Source organism: Asparagus officinalis, chromosome 8 (genome assembly GCF_001876935.1).
Source record: "Asparagus officinalis chromosome 8, Aspof.V1, whole genome shotgun sequence".
Classification (NCBI taxonomy): Eukaryota; Viridiplantae; Streptophyta; class Magnoliopsida; order Asparagales; family Asparagaceae; genus Asparagus; species Asparagus officinalis.
Window position 1 is genome coordinate 72627868 of NC_033801.1, and position 10872 is coordinate 72638739.

A 10872-nucleotide genomic window follows, 5' to 3' on the forward strand; every position below is an offset into this window, starting at 1 on the left:
TCTTAGTTTTGGACAATTAAGATAAACAAGGATATGAAACCTTTTCAAATGAATTTATAGACTAAACAATAGTTGTATAAAGTAAATTTTAAGTCTATACACTAATATCTTAGTATATTGTCAAAATCACATTAAAACCAAATGTGTGTGTTATGTGGATATTGAGCTTGAGATATATTCACACAATATAAAGTCCTATGCTAGTTATACCAAGTTGATATGCATGAGAAGCTAAATCTTGGATCTGACTTGAGTTGAATAAGCTTCGTAATAGATGAGGCTCTTGAATTACTCAGCCTGGAACAAAACAAATGCTGAAAAATATATTATAAATTGTTTGCAAAATCATCAAAACAAGATTCAAAAGTAGGCTCATATACATGAGTCCTAACAATCTCCCCCTTTTTGATGATGACAAACAATTTTCTAATTTGATATTTAAATACAGTTCAATATTAAATGAAGATACAAAGCAAACAGTATACTCACATATTACTCACATATTCTCCCCCTTTGTCACCATCGAAAAGGGGATAAGAGATAAAAGGAGAGTGAAAGCTCCCCCTACCTATAAACATAAGTGAGTAAAAAGAAATAGGGATTGCTCCCCCTATTTAAAAGCCACAAGGATATATAAAAGATAAGATTATGAGGGTAATATAAACATCCTATATAGGCATGCATTTGCTACAATAAAAAAGTCCTAAGGTATAAGAGAGCAAATGTAAACATCAAACACACTACATATGCAATATACATCAGTTTAAGAAAAGACATCATTTATCACTGAAACACACTACATTCGCAAGCCAGGAAACTCATACCACATAGTTTAAGAAAGACAACATCCCAACAAAACATAGAGTTTTATTACATCATAAAATAAAGTATCATTCAACAAAATATAAACCAAAAGAACACATCACAAGCCAAAGGATAACTGTCCTCATGGAGCAGATGACCCTGGACCCGGTGGAGGATAAGAATGCTCAACAACCCAGAAAAGATCATCAAATCTGCCAGTAAGGATCTCCATATCAGTATGCTGATGAGTCCTAATCCCACTGCCCCTCCTAATAGCCTCCTGAGACTCCCTAATCTCTGACTGAGAGGACTCAATCTCAGTAAATCTCATCCTAAGATCCGTATGAGAATCATCTAACACATCAAGTCTTGTCTTGAGATCCTTATGAGACTCCTCTAACATATCATATCTCACTTGATCCTGATGGTGCCAAAACTCAGCCTCAACATGATAAGACTCCATCTGAGCAAAGAGATCCTCAAAATAACTAGGGGTATGAGAGGGGTAATTTTCAGCTCTAGGACTATGCCTGGGAGGAGGAATCTCTCTTTTAGAATCATGAGAATCAGGAGAATGAGCACGAGCTGAAGGATTATAAAGCTCATAGAAAGAGATAGGTAACTCCATCCTACAAAGGACTGATCTATCAAAAAGAGGACGAACTAGAAGCTGGATCTCATTAGTCAAATCAACCCCAAAATGGAGGAATACTTTGGTGAGAAGAGCACCAAAAGGGATAAAGGTAGAGGGATCGGATGCCAAGATATCAAAAAAAGAACTTTTCCCCAATGAACATTAACGTTCCCTATTATAGCAAAAATGTCACGAGTAAGATCATGAGAGTAATGACTGTATGCCCCTGTCTTAGGAATGATGTTAAAACATACGATCCGACCAACAACTTTAGCTAGATTAGAAGCAATTTTACCAGAAAAAGGAGAGACATTCACCAGGAAGAACTAGAAGGGCCTCAACGGTAGGATTATCATAGGTGACGTACATCAACAGTTTGTCTCCACGAGGCAAACCAAGGATATCAGATAATTTGTCTGCAAAGAATTTGATGCGAGTATCTTTTACTTTAGAGGCAATAATACAAGTTCTAGAATGAGGAGACTCAATGCGGAGATTTGCATAGAAAAGATGCACTAAGTGAGGATAATATGGAAAGTCATTCTTAGTGCTAAGGAAATCAACCATATTTGCATTTTCAAAAACAGTTTCCTGTCCAAAATGAATAAAGTCATCAAATTTAACATATTTACTAGGAAAAGGCTTAAGATGACACAGTTCACGATATTTAGGGATTAAATCCTCATGTTCAAGATATTTTTATTAATACTCAAGATTAGAGGAGGAAGGAGGAGGAACATTGGAAGATGAAGGTTGATCCCTTCCAATCCTACGACGCTTAGGCACAATATCAGACATGATGAGGGCAAATGCAAACAAAGTGAACTCAGATTTTAGGAGAGAAATACAAACCCTAGAAATTTCTAAAGAAACCCTAGATGAGAGTTCTAGAAGGTAAAGTAAGGAGTGAGAGAGAGTGGCATACCTAGACAATGAAGGACCAAGAGGAGACAAAGTCACGGCAGAGCTCAAAGACGGAAGATCGACGGACTGAGCAAAGGGAAAAGGCGACTTGGGGGAAGAAACGAAGAAAATGAAGAGAAAATGAGAAAATGATCAGTTCTTCTAAGGGTGAAGGAAGGGTTAGGATTTGATCAAAACACATGGATGGCTGGGATGTGGTCTCCAAAAGGTATCTAGGTCAAACGGGTCCAAAACCAAGTGAATCCAATAAGAAAACAACCCAGACCCGAAAAATAGTAGCCGTAAGTCGACCTATAAGTCGACTCAGTAGTCGACCAATAAGTCAACTAATAGCCTGAAAAATAGTTTTTAATTTGTAATTTGTTTGTAATTTTTAAAAGTTTTCATACTTAATTATACTTATAAAACCACATGTCAACCATATCTCAAAAACCATTTAAAAGTTTTCTTAAACAATATTTATGTGTATAGTAATTTCACAAGAAAACAATTTGAAGCATATATTATAAGACAAAATAAAACACAAAAAAAAATCATGAAAAAAACTCAAATTAATTTTGTAAAGGCGCCCAAGTATTTTTGGTGCAGAATGAATTTGAGACATGACTCCCATTTTTTTAAATCCAAGGCCCTAGGGTTATGAACCCATTTGGGTGTGTTTTGTGCACGGATACAGTCAAAGAAAAAATTGTATGCATGGCCCATACGATTGCAATTTATGCAATGTAGACTTTGGAATAGTTGGCGTTGACCAAATTGTTGAGCACGTGTCTCATTGGCAAAATTGGTTTATCTTGAAATTTATTTTGCAAACGAGAAATCCTTTTTATGTCAAAACAAAACTTGGTCAAATGACCCAAACGACCACAAAAATTACACTTATACACATGGGCATGTTTATGATTATCATTATGTGTGTGAACATGTGAATGAGATGGAGAAACTTGATGGTGTGCATAATCATGTATAGGCTTGTTCATCTTTTGTGCATTTTGACAAGTTTTAGCTAAGTGGCCTTTACGATCCCAAATAGAACATTTGTAGATTTTATCATACATGCGTGCATAGTGAATAGGTTTCTTAGAAGAATTATCATTGTACTTTGCACACAAGTCCATAAGTTTCTTATTATTAACAATGCATGTTTTAAGAGTTGAATCTAAAGATGAAATACGATTTTTAACAACATTTAACTCATCATTGTTAGTCACATGGGCATTGACATTGGAGCATACATGATTACTAAACTCATTTCTAATGTTCTTTACTTCTAGTATGGCATTGTTTTTCTCATGAGTTAACTTAGCAACACCACTTCTTAATCTTTCATTGCATTCTTTGAAATTAACATTTTCATTTGCAATGAAATCAAACTTAGATACAAGGGACTCATGAGTGGACTTCAATTGAACATGCTTGCTTTTCAATTCCTTAAAACTATGTTTCAATTTCTTGTTGTCATGCAATAATTTTTTAAATTTATATGCAAGCTCATCAAAAGAAATATCATCATCGTTTTCGAGCTCACGTACCTCACTAGGATCATCTCCTAGTGGAAGCATACATGAAGATGAAACTCCTTTAGATTTTGAGGTGGAATTTTCCAACTCTTGTCGGATAGCCTCTAAATCACCTTGATGTGTTTCTATTAAATTCCAAAGCTCGTAAGCGCTATCAAAAGAATCAAGAATGTTAGCAAATGATAAGCCAAAGGCATTGATTAAGAATTCTAACAAAGACTTGTTAAAAGCAAATAATCTTTTGTCATCATCATTCCACTTGGATTTCTCTGTAGTAGGAACTCTATAAGCACAATCGATAATTTCCCAAATATCAACATCATTAGATCTAGCAAATAGCTTAAATCTAATACACCATTGTGCATAGGGAAAACTATCTAATCTAGGATCTAATACACCATTGTGCATAGGGAAAACTATCTAATCTAGGAGCAATATTTGTAGCATAACCGAGACTAGGTGCATTAAACATGAACTATCTAATCTAGGAGCAATATTTGTAGCATAACCGAGACTAGGTGCATTAAACATGTCCATGATATCTGAAGCAAGAAAGCAAATAAGATCAAAACAAGATTAGCAAGATAAATAACTTGGATCTTTAACACAAGGTGATTAGGCCTTAAATCAAAGAGCACCAAGCTATGATACCAAATGTTAGACCCTAGAGGGGGGGGGGGGGGGTGATTAGAGTCTTATGCTAATCTAATTTAATTTTATGCCAATTAAAAACTTTATAGATTAATTAATTCTTGCAAGAGATATATAAGTGATATATGAGCAAGAATGTAAAATACAAGCACAAAATAAATGTACACAAGGCAGACTCAAACACAAGATATGACCATGGAGTTCGGTCCCCACGACCTAGGTCTCCGCTCCACACCTCGAGGAGATATCTACTATCATGACACACCCGGTTTGGAAGCCAAAACTTCTCTACACACTCGGTTATCAAGTCAACCGACAACTCTCACAAAATATAACAATGTACATACACAAGCTACAACCTCAAGTGTTAGTCCTCACGTATCGACTCCCTTAAGTGCTCGGAATTATCACCTCTCACTAGGCTACCGATGCCACTCCTCTCGGTATCGACTCCGTCCTCATAACACACTCCTCTCGGTGTACAAATATATTACAAGTGATCACATGATAAGTATGCATATAATAATGGTTGTTCTCTACAATTGACGAGAACTCAATAAAGTTCACTCTCACTAAATCACACACCACTACCTAACAATATATTATATGAAATATAACAAGCTCAATAAGGGTGAGTGATAAATGAGTTTAAACAAAATCTAACTCAATAAGAACTAGCAATAAGATTAATAAGAAATAAATGCTAGAAAGTTGAGTTAGGAAAACTTCTCTACAAAGAGAGGATGATTGGATATTGAAGATGAACTCCTCAAAAAATGATGTAAGCTTCTCTTTGTAAAACAAACTCTTTTTCAAACAAAACTTGAAACAAGGCTTAAACACCTCTTAAACACAAACTAAACTCTTTCAAAACTTGATTAAGGAATCTTATTCGATATCTAAGAGTTCAGAGCATATGGGTATATATAGCATCTCAATACATCAGCTAAAACCCAAAGAAAAAGACCAAAAAGCCACAAACACACAAAACAGAAAACTAGCCGTTACTGTGCAACGGCTCTCTGATAAGTCGACTTATGAGTCGACTCATGAGTCAGCTTATAAGTCGACTAATGAGTCGGTTTATATGAGTCAACCCAGCAGACAAAAAAACACAACTCTGCTGTATTTCGTGAGTCGACTTATGAGTCGAATAAACGTGCACAGACCAGAAATGCATAGGAAAACTGAACTTTAAACCATGTTTAAAAATATCAAATAAATTCCAAAAATTGTAAAATTTGGGGAATAGTTCATGAACATATAATGAGCATGTTTCAAAAGAAATTTTCCAAATGTGATTCTCTGTTTGTAAAATCTCTTAGTTTTGCAAAAACATGTAAAACGAGTGTATAATATTCTTAGTTTTGGACAATTGAGATAAACAAGGATATGAAACCTTTTCAATTGAATTTATAGACTAAACAATAGTTGTATAAAGTAAATTTTAAGTCTATACACTAATATCTCAGTATATTGTCAAAATCACATTAAAACCAAATGTGTGTGTTATGTGGATATTGAGATTGAGATATATTCACACAATATAAAGTCATATGCTAGTTGTACCAAGTTGATATGCATGAGAAGCTAAATCTTGGATCTAACTTGAGTTGAATAAGCTTCATAATAGATGAGGCTCTTGAATTACTCAGCCTGGAACAAAAGAAATACTGAAAAACATATTATAAATTGTTTGCAAAATCATCAAAACAAGATTCAAAAGTAGTCTCATATTTCAAAAGTTGACTTATGAGTCGACTTATGAGTTGACCTATGAGTCGACTAAAGGGCTGATTTCCAGTTTTTCTTTTAATTTGCGGGTCTGTTCGGTTTTGTTTTGGGTTTGACTGCTCATATATTATATCTCCTACCCGAGAACACCTTCAGATCCCAGAAACCCTAGCCCCCCCTCTCCCCTCAAATCCTAGCTTCGTGTTTGGTGATTTTTGGGGAATTTTCGTAGGAATTGCAGCGGGTTTTTAGCATGGTGCAGCGAAGGGGATCGTTCTCTCACGGAATCAGGAGTTTTGCAGCATACCAGAGGCGAGTAGCATCTCACCCAGTCCTATACCCACTGTTTGTATGATTTCATTGAGTGTTATTTTGGATTTTTAAGCTTAAAATGTATTTTGTGCATAAAGATAGATTCTTTATAATATGGGCTGCAAGATTTAAATGTTTCAGTTAATAAAAACTCACCAACGTTTTGTAATTTAGATCCAGATCTTGAATTAGATTTATACATGGATTTCTTTGTGATTTATTGATTTTAAATTCATTTTAAACATGTATAAATATTTTTAGTATTTTATGTAAGTAATTACATGCAAATCTTTCATTTCAGTTTGTACACTTATTTTAGAATTGAAAATATGCTGCTAAAAATGATGAAAAGAATTATTTTAGTTTGAAAATTTTACAAAACACACATCATATGCGAAACTGGAAAATTGTCTGCTCAGTCGACCTATCAGTGCACTTGTCAGTCGAGTTGTGAGTCGACTGATGAGTCGACCAATGAGTCGACTGACGGGAAATTTTTAGCTTTCTTCTTTTCTGTCTGTTAGGTCGACCAATGAGTCGAGAGATGATGTCAGTCGACTCATGAGTCGACTGACATGGAAATTTCTAGTTTTCCTCGATTTAGATCTGTTTGGGTTGTTTCGTTTTAACTAAAACTGTTTGGGTATGTTTATTGTTATTGCGTGCTTCTATGTGAATGAGGAGTCGCCTCGAATATCTGATATTAGAAATTTATGTTTATTTTGTATCTCTACATGTGAGATGACTTATGGACACGAGTTTAGGTTAGCACACCGAGACATGTGTAAAATTAGTGTATATGCATCTTTTCATATATTTCATTTAGTCCATGTGTTGGGCAATTATTATGTGTAGTCCATGTGTTGGACATTTATCACGTTCAGTCCATGTGTTGGACATTCATTTCTCAGCCCATGTGTTGGACAATTTACATATGCAGTTCATGTGTTGGACATCCACTACATCTAGTTTTAGTCCATGTGTTGGACACCAGTTTAGACCTTGAGTATGACACTTATACTTGCATAGGCTGGACATGACACTTATGTGAGTTATGACATGACACAGTATTTTAAGTTCTGAGATGGGTTGTCTTCTTTTTATTATTGTTCCTGTATTAGATTTCGGGTTTGGTATTTAGGGATTTACAATTTGAGATACAAGGTATATACATGAGGGTTTCCTTGTTTGGATTATTTCGTTAGACGTACCTATGCTCGTGTTGTAATTTTCGAAATAGGATCAGTGATTTTATGTATATATATATTTATTAACTGTATTTTCTGTATACAACGAGCCCTATCCCTTGGGGTTGGTTGTGATGTTTCTATCTAGCGCTTTGATGCTCATTATCCCTCCCCTTTCATGTAACGAGCCAGGTGCCCGGAGAGTCGTAGGTTGATGACGATGCACTTTAGTGATTTAGCTGTCTAATTTAGTTATATTTTTCTTTTGAGCTCCACTGTAGACTTTTGTTTAGATATTTGAGGGTTTTATTCTAGAAGTTGTAAATACTCTGTACCTTATTTCCTCTTATTCAGACATTTTGTATTTGAGACTTGTTGAGAAACTCCAGTTTATTTATTTCAGACATTGACTTGTATTTTAGTATGTTAGATGATGGAATATTAATTTGATCTCTATTATTTCATTAGTTGACTCTTGTATTATCTTTTACTTATGTTAGATGATGGAATATTAATTTGATCTCTATTATTTCATTAGTTGACTCTTGTATTATCTTTTACTTACTTTTGTACCTACACCGGTTATTGACTCTACTAGAGAGATAGAAATTGTGATGGTGAAACATGTTATTGCACGATATGGTGCATGGCAGGTTTGACATTCTTGGTTTTACCTTGGACTGTAGCCTTGTGTGAACCCAGGGACGTCACAGTTGGTATCAGAGCTCTAGTTCCGGTATCCTTAGGATCATCCTGTGTCGAGTCGTGGAGCTAGGATAGAGTTTCTTAGGATTCATGTATAGAATCCGTAAGGATTTCCTAGTATGAGTGGTGACGATATATGCGTATATCTCAAAATTTGAGAATTTTTTTATGACAACTATTTTGTGTAAATTTAAAGTATTTGTGTGAATAATAAATGTTGTGAAAATCATATTGTGATATGTTATGTATGTGTATATGTTTATTTTGACTCATAAACTCTTATTTCTTATGATCAGAGTGATGGCATGATGTGGTGAACTCGTACTTAGAGAGCTGGACAGGCAGAGTCACAACAGGCTCCACCTGAGCCACAACAAGCTCAACCCGAACTACAACAGGCACCACATAAGTTGCATCAGGCTTCCCAGTATCTTATAGATCTTATGGCTCCCATAGTTGCTAGGATGGCAGTAATTGAGGAGCTTGTGGCGAATCATATCACGCCACCACCACCACCACCACCAGGAGATCAGCCACAGGGGATACCCGTTGTTCCCTATTAGCGAGAGACCCCCAAAGACTACACCTGCAGCTATTCCACCAGTAGTCTCGGATAGAGCCACAAAGCAGGAGGCCTGGCTCCGTATGGTAGAGAGGTACCAGAAGATGAGAGCACCAGAGTTTCAGGGGTCATCAGACCCTCTTGCAGCCCATAAGTGGAAGGAGGATGTGAGTAACACCCTCGATATACTTAATGTGCATTCGGTACAGAAGCAGAGATTGGCATCCTACAGTCTGAAGGGAGACGCCAGGAGATGGTATCGACTCTAGTTCACTCCAGAGCACCGGATGACCCTCACATGGGAGGATTTCGTATATTTCTTTGATGGATAGTGTATTTCTTCTGCAGCACGGACTGGGAAGGAACTTGAGTTGTCCCGGTTGACTCAGGGGGACATGTCAGTGGTAGATTTTGAGAGCAGGTTCATGGAGTTGCTGCACTTCACGGGTATGTGGCAGACAGGAGAGCGCCAGGCTTAGATGTTCCTAGCAGGGCTTCGCCCTAGTCTTCATCGATACCTCGTCTCAAGGAAGTTCTATTCAGTTCGAGAGGTAGCTGAGGCCGCCACCTCACAGGAGATTGAGACTGCTATGTCCCAAAAAGATAAGGAAGGAAAGACTAAGGCAGGACAGACCGGGGAAAAGGGTAAGAACAAGAGACCTTTTTCGGGACCTCAGTAGCAACATCAGGGTCCTCATAAGAAGGGACCCCATCAGGATCAGAGAGTGCATCAACAGCGCAAGTTTTAGGGAGTTTGCTATAACTGTCGCAAGGTTGGACACAAGGTATCGAAGTGCCGCAGCGTACCAGCAGAAGCTCAGCAGGGCAAGGGCCCGAACCAACAGCAACAGAGAGTTTAGGGCAGAGGTCAGGGTCAGCAGATGAGGCTAGAGGCACCGCCAGTAGCCCCGAAGATTGATGGACAGATTCATGAAGTTCAGGAGGTTCCTCAGGGGCAGATAGTCATGTATTCTCCAGCACTAGCAGCAGAGCAATCTTCAGCCACAGGCAGAGTATATGCGGTAGTACCACGTGTTCATGGAGCTAGCCGAGCAGTAGTGGAGGGTACGTTCCTTGTGAATTCTTTTCCTGCCCGTATTCTCTTTGATTTGGGAGCTTCACATTCCTTCATTTCGTATGTTTTTATGACTAGACTCCAGCTCGTAGCTCAGCCTTTAGACACCCCTTTATCCATTTCGTATGTTTTTATGACTAGACTCCAGCTCGTAGCTCAGCCTTTAGACACCCCTTTATCAGTTTCCACCCCTTTAGGTGAGATATCGCTTCTGGAGAGCGTTTGTAGGAGGTGTACTATCAGTTTAGATGAGTTAGAGTTCGTTATCAATTTAATAGTGTTGCATATGTCCGAGTTCGATGTTATCCTTGGTATGGATTGGTTGTCTTCCTACCATGTTAGTATTGACTGTTTTGAGAAGACAGTCAATTTGCGAGCGTCCGATGGGTCTGAGATGATTGTGGCAACCTCTCAGGATAATTGTTTTGCGGAGTCATTTCTGGCATACATCGAGGAGGTGATGCGACGGGATCAGAGTATTGATTTATTGGAGACTAGAGTTGTCTTAGAGTATCAGGATGTCTTTCAGGACATACATAGATTACGTCCTGTCAGAGAGATCGAGTTTTGTATTGAGTTGTAGCCGGACACAGCCCCGATATCCCGCGCACCCTATCGCATGGCACTAGCTGAGATGAGGGAGCTTCAGACCCAGTTGGACAAGTTATTAGCTCAGGGTTTTATTCGTCAGAGTCAATCTTCTTGGGGAGCACCAGTTCTCTTCATGAAGAAGAAGGACGGTAGTATGCATTTGTGTATTCATT